At 42.1% G+C, this 9486-nt stretch overlaps 1 protein-coding gene across 1 annotated transcript in view; it reads right to left on the bottom strand.

The window, feature by feature from the left end:
- Positions 1-7811: 7811 nt before the first annotated feature.
- The window catches only part of pex26 (peroxisomal biogenesis factor 26), a 63402-nt gene continuing 61727 nt past the window's right edge, over positions 7812-9486 (bottom strand). The window contains exon 6 of the mRNA XM_062064770.1: positions 7812-7955. The gene's annotated coding sequence lies outside the window, so the exon portion shown is untranslated. The remainder of the gene's footprint in view (positions 7956-9486) is intronic.

Here is a 9486-nt window from a genome sequence, read left to right as displayed (position 1 = left end):
AAACGTTACGCGTCAAATAAGATAACGGGAAAACTTTCATCCAAAACTAAAACTACCCAAAAAAAAACTTTGAGCATATCGATAAGTGGAGTAAAAACGGATCCAAATTCACATGTAAACTTCAATGACTTCTGGTTTTATGGTCTACCATTCAGATTGCGTTTACAATTGTCATATTTGGTTTGATTTAAAACTTGTTTATCGGTGCTCAGAGTGTGGTTAGTTTGGTTAAGTGAGAACACAGTTCAAGCCCAAAAGAATGCTTCCATGCGTGTTAATGTGCCAAATCCCTTGAGAGTTGTGTGTGCGGAAAAGGTTATTATTCCAACATCTTGGATTAATTTTTCCTTCTTATCTGATATTGTGCAAGTCTTTTTGACAAGATAGTAGAAATTAGTTTAGGGGAAAACTTAGATTCAAAACTAATCTTACACGAAAAAAACTATTAGCATATAAATATGTGGTGTACATTATAAAACTGATCCAAATTTATATAAAAATGTATATATTTTATGTTCTTCTTATGTTCTTGTAGGGCAGTAGCGCTACCTGGACACAGGCTGGGGCCTGATCAACCCTAGCTGGGTCGCCTAGGGGAGGGGGTCTGATTGTTGAAAGACCCGAAACCCCCTGTGATCCTAGGTTACATCACTGAGGATGTGTCCAGTTGCACCATTAGTGTATTTAAAAAGATGTTCTTCCATTTAAGGTGTGTTCACATTTGTCACAGTCGCAGTATAGGCTCCAACACAGCTTCCAGGCAGGTATTCCCTTGTATGTTGTGTTTTTCCGCCATTTTTGGCTTTTATTTGATATTGTGTATGTTTTTGTGACAAGAGGGAATAAATAGGTCCTCGGGAAATGTTACTAAACGACAAAAACTTTTAGCATATCAATATGTAAAGTAAAATTATGGAAGAAATCTAAATTTACATGCAAACTTCTATGATTCTTTCCAAACTGAAACCTTACTTACGGTTTTATGTTCTTCCATTCAGGGCGCGTTCACCCTTGTCACTTTAAGTACGGTTAGCTCTCCTTGTACCGATCATTTAGTCAAGTGTGAATGCAGTCAGAACCATAAAAACACTTCCTAATCCAAATCCCACGCAAACCGCGTGTGTGTTGTGTGCGGAAAAATGTTTATTGTTCCGTCTTTTTGAATTCAAGGTAAAAATGTGTTTTGTATAGTGTCTTAATTTGATGTTTTTTGAACTGAATGGGGAAGAAAACAGCTCGGAAAAGTGCATTTAAAACTAAAAGCATGTCAATAAGTGGAGTAAAATTATGAAAAAACATTGAGTAACGCCTCTTGCCCAAAGTCAGCTGGGATAGGTTCCGCCCAGCAGGCACAAGACATTAAAACAACTTTGAGTACTTGTTGAATTAGGTTCTGACATTGAGCAACTCAAACATAACGTTGATACAACACGCTTTTTGACGACGTTTAATCAATGTTGTGTTCTGACATTGATTTGACCATTGAATTTTGGTCATTTTCCAACCAATATTTTGCAACACAAATACAACATGAAAACAACATGCTTTTTGACAACGTTTAATCAATGTTGGGTTCCGACATTGATTTGACCATTGAATTTTGGTCATTTTCCAACCAATATTCTACAACACAAATACAACGTGGAAACAACATGCTTTTTGACTACGTTTAATCAATGTTGGGTTCTGACATTGAATTTTGGTTATTTTCCAACCAGTATTCTACAACACAAATACAACGTGGAAACAACATGCTTTTTGACGACGTTTAATCAATGTTGTGTTCTGACATTTATTTGACCATTGAATTTTGGTCATTTTCCAACCAATATTCTACAACACAAATACAACGTGGAAACAACATGCTTTTTGACGACGTTTATTCAATGTCAGGTTGTGACGTTGATTTGACCTTTTAAATTTGGTCATTACCCAACCAACAACTTGGATCCAACGTTGGACTTCAAAGTTGTCTCAATTTACAAATACATATTTTTTGCAACATTGTTTCAAAGTCAGTTTTAGTGTGAAGTGAAGTGAATTGTATTTATATAGCGCTTTTCTCTAGTGACTCAAAGCACTTTTACATAGTGAAACCCAATGTCTAAGTTAAATTTAAACCAGTGTAGGTGGCACTGGGAGCAGGTGGGTAAAGTGTCTTGCCCAAGGACACAACGGCAGTGACTAGGATGGCGGAAGCAGGGATCGAACCTGGAACCCTCAAGTTGCTGGCACGGCCACTCTACCAACCAAGCTATACCGCCCCACAAAGTTTGGCTGGGATTATATTGTATGTATAATTCTCGTTTTATCAATGTCTTGCGCCTGCTAGGCAGCTCACCCTGATGAAAATGGAAGAATCGGTGGGTCAATATTACGTCTTTAAAAGGAAGATGAGGGGGTGGGGGTTTGCTTTTTAGCGGACACATTTCACTGCATGTGTCACATAGATTTACAGCTATGTGTGAGTGTGAGTGTGCAGGGTAAATACACGTCTTCCTAAATCTTTTCTAAAAGGAGGTCACATTTATGCCACATGAGAATTGAATCAATGCGGATGTGGACTACATTTGATCTATTTCCAGAGAGGAAGTCCTCTGGCGATATAAACGCCAGAGGACGGACGGACATGCAAAAATGTGTGTCTCAGGGTGAATAAGGTAGGATTATATCAAGACAGGAAGTCACATGGTCATAAACACTCTATCACTTTTAATTGTCTGTGTGTGTGTGTGTGTGTGTGTGTGTGTGTGTGTGTGTGTGTGTGTGTGTGTGTGTGTGTGTGTGTGTGTGTGTGTGTGTGTGTGTGTGTGTGTGTGTGTGTGTGTGTGTGTGTGTGTGTGTGTGTGTGTGTGTGTGTGTGTGATCAAAGATTTTCACAAACACTCAAAGTATTTCCAAGGTTTAATGAGTTGTTTCCGATCATGTGCGAGGGGGAAACTGTTGACTGACAGGCGTTCAGCTCACCTCCTTTCACAGACTGTCTAACCCGGCCCCGCCTCCTCAGCCCCCCCACCCCCCTGCTTACCACCAAAGAGCTGAATGAGATAGGAGTTTCATTGAGAAAAAGAGAGAGAGAGAGAGAGAGAGAGCGAGAGAGAGCGAGCACTGTGGGGCTATTATGAGAGCTGAGAGTGGAAAGGGAATGTCAAGGTTAGCGAGATTAGTTCAACTTCAAAAAGGAAGCCTGTTTTTCTTCCCCCCTCCCCCGCCTTTTTTTTTTTTTTTAAAGGAGAAGATTCATTTTATCTTAGAACTGACATGTCACAGCGCTCCCCTCCGCAGGCCGACCAATAAAGACTGGCAGACGACCCGACACTTGAGGTGTCAGAAAGAGAGACCGAGCCGTCCCGCCTCCGTTTGTTGCATGCGTGCGCTATGATAACAACGTGTCGGCCGCTATCACACGCCGAGCTGCCAGCCCTGGGAAAAGGTGGAGGAGCGTGAAATCACCTTGATCCAAAAGATTCCTGCTGCATACCAGTCCAGTCGACCTATCGGAACGCAGGAGGGGGATTGGGGCACGTATGCAGCAGCAGGAAGAAACTAACTAGAAAAGGTGGACATGAGCAAATATATGCTTTATGATTACACCACATAACACCGAATCTGTGCCATTTTGCGTCCACTGGCAATAATGCAAACTATTCAACTGGAAGCCCAGGGGCCGAATCATAACGACCCGCTGAGTTCAATTCAAAACTTTGCAGACAACATTCTTGTAGCAAACTCCTAAAAAGACCAGAGTGCTCCTGTTGTATAGAGAAACTTGGACCACACGTTCCTCAAGGCACCCCTTTAAGTCCTCTCCTTTTTGGCAGTTTGTAATGTGAAGGTGTTGCTGTAGCTTGTTTACTTCAGATGCAGTCAGTAGTCATTTGTTCAACTTCTTTAGTTATACTAGTGGTGTTCCTCAAGGAGGTCCTCTCTTTTCCATCATTTGGGCTGTTCAACTGGTGAACTGCGAGTTCAGTTAAAAAAAAACAGATTCTGGCACTGTTTACATTTAGGCCCTGTTTACACTAAGCCGGATAAGGTTATCCAGAGTAAATCCCACCTCACCTTATCCTTGTCCACACACAACAATGCCACCGTTTAAGACCGCCTCCTCCCTCCGTCCGCCGGCGCAACGCGACCTAGTACGCATGCGCGGAAAATGCGCACGTCATAGTCACATCCAGTGTTGCTTTGTGTGCAAGTTCTTAAATTTAACTTATCTGAACAATATCCAGTGTTGTGGTATTTGAATTAACTGGAATCCAGTGTACTGTGGGGCCCTATTGTAATGAATCACACCTGAGCCATCATAAATGAATCAAATCTTTATTAGACACGTAAACAATGTGATAAAGAACATTTTACATCAATCAAACTAGGGATCTAGATATCTGGTCAGGACAATCCTCACTCTTTTGCCTTCACCTTCATTGTCTATTCGTTTTTGGTGACTTTATATACTCTAGATCTAGACGTTGCGTCCGCGACATACATGGCGGACAATAACTGATACAGTCTGCTTTGCCAGTCCAAATGCATTCAATGTTTTCCGTATTTAGTCTCCCCTCGACGGCCAGGTGATACAAAGCACACGCTACCTTCGACAAATGAACAAAGTTTTTTGCTAAGTAGAATCACAGCTGACCTGGACATTGGAAAGTTATCTTGCCGTCTGAGAAGTGTTGTATCGGAAATATCTGCAATCGCTTTCTCTTGAGGTATTCATGTGTGATTTCCACAAGCGTCTGTAGGAGAAACATGGCATGTCTGGATGACTCGCCTCCGTATTTCCTGTGGTTTGCTCCGAGTTACGAAAACGCATTATTATGAAGCTGGCTGTGGCCCATTCTTTCTGGCATCACTTCCTGTGTGGGCACGGTTTTTCTGGCGTCACTTCCTCTCTGAACTCAGTTTGTAAACAATCAATGAGTCCATACAAAGCTAAGAGCCGGAGATTCAAGAAATACACGGCGCACTTATCCGTGTAAAAATTTGTCTGAAGAGGGGGACCTTAAACGCTGGTTTAGTGTGGCTGAAACGGGGCTTAGGCTAAATAATTATTTGTTTATGGGTTTAAACGACTTACTGTAGACATGGTCTGAGCCGGATAACTCCTTAAACGAATAACTATTTAGGCTAAACCCTGTGTCAGCCACAATAACCCATCGTTTAAGGTTCCCTCCACTCCTTGGATATTTTTTAACACGGGTAAGTGCGCCGTCTATTTCTTGAATATCCGGCTCTTAGCTCTGTATGGACTCATTGTTCGTTTATAAAGTTCGGAGAGGAAGTGACGTCAGAAAGCCCGTGCCCCACACAGGAAATGACATCAGAAAGAAAGCACCACAGCCAGCTTCATAACAACCGGTTTTCCACTCGGAGGTAACCACGAGAAAGATGGAGGCGAATCTTCCAGACATTGATTGATTGATTGAAACTATTATTAGTAGATTGCACAGTAGGAGTCCATATTCCGTACAATTGACCACTAAATGGTAACACCCGAATAAGTTTTTCAACTTGTTTAAGTCGGGGTCCACGTTAATCAATTCATGGTACATGCCCGTGTTTCTCCTTCTACATGCACAGATGCTTGTAGAAATCACACATGAATACCTTAAGAGAAGGAAACGCGCGATTGCAGCTATTTCGGATACAACACTTCTCAGACGGCAACGTAGCAATGTTGAACGACGTTGGATAAGGCCTGGAAGAAAGGCAGCCTGGTGGGATGTGTTTTTCAATGAGTGTGTTGTGCCAGAGGAATGGCAAGAGAACTTTCGAATGCCCAGGTCAGCTGTCATTCTACTTAGCGAAAGACTTAGTCCATTTGTCGACGATAATGCGGGCTCCCGTGGATGTGATAAAAAAGGTAGCGTGTGCTTTGTATTACCTGGCCGACGAGGAAAGACTACGGAAAACAGCGAATGCATTTGGACTGGCCAAGCAGACTGTATCAGTTATTGTCCGCCATATACAGTATGTCGAGCGATTACTCAACGTCTAGTTTTGTGCTCCATAACTACTGTGAAGTGGTTGCATCGAGTACGACCCCCAATTTCAGCCTCAAAGCACAGGCGGGATGGCAGGAATGGACAATGAAGGTGAAAGTAAAAGAGTGAGGAGTGTCCTGGCCAGATATCTAGATCCCTAGATTGATTGTTGTAAAATGTTCTTCATCACATTGTTTACTTGCACACATCCATTAAATATTTGATTCATGTATGATGGATCAGGTGTGATTCACTACAATAGGGCTATCTAACATCTGCTGATGTTGAGGCAAGCAAGGTTTACTGTTAAAAGAAATGTGGCAATAGGCAACATTGAAATACTTCACATACCAGACTGCCGGGTAAGGATACACTTCCAGGTCAGAGGTGACTATGACGTAATATATGCGTGTCTGCCATTTTCTGCGCATGCGTACTAGGCCGCGTTGCGCAAGCAGACAGAGGGGGCAGGGGGTCTTAAATGATGGCATTGTGTGTGTGTGGACAGGGATAAGGTTATCTGGGGTATATCCTGTATAACTTTAGCCGGCGTAGAGTAGAGGCAGTCTCTAGAGTGCTGTCATAGACCTTTGACTAGCTTTTATGCAAATCGTCTTTGAATCAAATGTCTACTGTAGAGGATGATTGTTCTCTGAAGTCTGGCCTCCCGGTCTTTAACGTTCTGGATATGTAGCCCCAGAAACAATAATATCCATAGTATAAATGCACGATAAATGTTAGGGAGTTTTTACAAGCAGCTGCAGAGAGAAACTTGTTATTATAGTTAGTGGTGGACAACTCTGAGGTGACGTGAGCATACAATAAGTGGTACCTCAATTTACAAGCTTAATTGGTTCCGTGACAGATTTATTATTATGACTATGCATTAACACCCAAAGTCAGCTGATCACGAAAATCAGGAGCACCCTAAAGGGAAGAAAGATTGACTCAGAACCTGTGAAAAAACAGAGATAGAGAAACAGACCCAAAAAACTAGAAAGTATTCTATTTTGTGTCCTCTTCTACTGATGTTTTCCACAAGATGTCAGAAAATGGCGAATCTTTTTATATTTATTTTTGCTCAAAATGTTAATCATATCAGTTTTGAAGTAATCATGGACATCATGAAACATGTCATTAAGTGATGAAAATAATTTTTTTGCATGCCTTTATCCACATTGTCTATGTGGGGAAACAGGCTCGAGTTCTGCAGATGATGTCACACCAAGAGGGGGCGGTGGAAAGTGGGCCTTCCAAGTACAGATAGTTATGATCTACACATTACTCAAAACTAATTACTGCCAGATCCATTTTCAGGGACAACCAACACTAAGTGAACTTGTGAGAGAAATGTTAGTCATCTGGACATTGTGGTTCCTTTAAGTGAAAGGTTATTATAGGCGTGTAGGATAAAAAGTGCTTCAAATGCAAGTCGGCCAATCAGATGAAACGCTTGCACACAGGGGGAGGAGCTTCAACAAGAAGACGCAAAGTTGTAGGATTAAAAAAAGCCCCCTTTTATACACTAAATTGGTTTGAAACCTAATCCAGCATGATTACAGGCTGTGCTCTTACTGGGACAGTAGCGGGGACGCTATGGCTGGAATGCTGCGGCGTCAACGGTGGCAAGCGCCCCGCCTCCTGCCGAGTGATGGCGGAGTGAGGAGGAGATAAAGTGGCCTGTGTGTGTCACATGGTCGCATACTCTTGCCGCGTTCACATGCGCTGATTACAGCCCAAACATGAATTGTAGACGATATAAATGTCACAGGCTGAGAGACGCTATTCCTGGCGCGCTATCTGCAGCATGGAGTCACTCACCGGGAGGAAGAGCGGGAATGGCGGTGCTTTCCATGAGAAGTCTCATTTCCTCTACCAGGCACTTTTTCGGTGTGTAAAGCGCCGCCTTCACTCTTCTCATTAATCACTCGATGGCAATCAGGCGTCCTCACGTACGCAGCCGGCCTGCAAAACAAATGAAGCATCATGGTCAAACGGACAAGAGGGTGTTTCCCACACTGTGTCTCTGGAATGTTTTGGCTATTTGAAAAGCCATCATTCAGAGTAAAATGCCAGCATTTGGAAGAAGAGGGTGGGGGGGGGACAATAAGGGGACAGATAGCAACATCCGGGCCTGGACTTTGGTCTGGCTTTTAGAACACAAGAGGGTTTTCTTTTGCACACTCTGCACCCAGGGTCACTGCCTACTACACCCCCACGTCAACTCCATGTAGTGCGTATGCAAGTCTGACGTCCGGCAGCTTGCGTCCATGAACATTCTAGAAACCTACCGGGAGCAGGCAAGGGAAAGAGCGCAGGTCAGCAATAAAAGCACTTTTTCAGGCATTTACGACAGAATGCCCCGCCGACGTTGTAAAGAACCTTGACTACTCTGCAGGCCAGCTTCTTTTCCTCAATGTTACCTATTACGGAAAAAGGATGTAGAGTAATGTGCCTCTCTAAAGGCTGCTTATAAACACTGAGCGTGAGAGGAATCAACCATCTCCCTCACTTGTTTTTTGCTACACTTGAGTTTTGAAGTTCAGGCTTCACCGCACATCTTAAAGTAAAGCGCTACTGAAGTGGCAGCACTCAGCAAATAGGTTGAGGTGGCGTGATGGTGCTGTCAAAATGTGAGTGTAATGTTAGCACTGTAGCTTACATAGCTATGCTAACGCTGCTAACGTTTGTGTCCTCCTGTGTCACTCCTTAAAGTGATTGTTTGCCATGCAGGGGTGCACCATAATTATCAGAATTGTGATGCCACACCGATAAATAAATAATCGTGTGGATCAATAAAGTTTGCCTTAGTCTAAGTCTAAATCCGATGCCATTAGAAGATAGCTCAGATAACTAGGGGTGCCCCGATCTGTTATTGACGTCAGTTATTACTAGGCTGACCATATTCTGAAATCCCAAAAAGAGGACACATATATGCGTGCCAAGGCCGGGACTAGGTGAAAATTTGCCAATGATACTCGAACTTGCTTTATAAATAATATATTTATTTAACTAAAGCATTTTTTCTCCTCTGTTGACAGCAGTGTTGGTGCTAGGAATTTTCAAAATGGGGTCATAAAAGTCATAAAAATGGGGTCCCACAGTAAATTTTTGGGGTCCCACTTTTTTGTAAGCGTTTTGAAAAAAATATATAAACGTATGCATTATCCTGTTATATCTCACATTCTATATTGTGTTTTGGAAAAAGGTTGTCATAAACGTTACTTAATTCATTAAAAAAATAATAAAAAAAGAAAACAAATTTGTATACATATGTAAATGTATTCAGTTATAAACATTCATTCACTTTCTTCTTTCCTTCATGGATCTAAACTTTACAGCTGCTGGTAGTTTTTTCTATGTTTTTATTTAATAAGTTGTAGGTGTATTTATTTTAGTAAAAAGTGTAAAAAGTGTTTCGCTTCGGCCATGAAATGCTGATTAATGGTGTGCCAGGGCATACATACATTTTATATTTAACGCTCAAATCTCTGGA

This window comes from Entelurus aequoreus, linkage group LG12 (assembly GCF_033978785.1).
Source record: "Entelurus aequoreus isolate RoL-2023_Sb linkage group LG12, RoL_Eaeq_v1.1, whole genome shotgun sequence".
NCBI lineage: Eukaryota > Metazoa > Chordata > Actinopteri > Syngnathiformes > Syngnathidae > Entelurus > Entelurus aequoreus.
The sequence above is the reverse complement of the archived record's forward strand: the minus strand, read 5'-3'. Positions and strand labels throughout refer to the sequence as shown.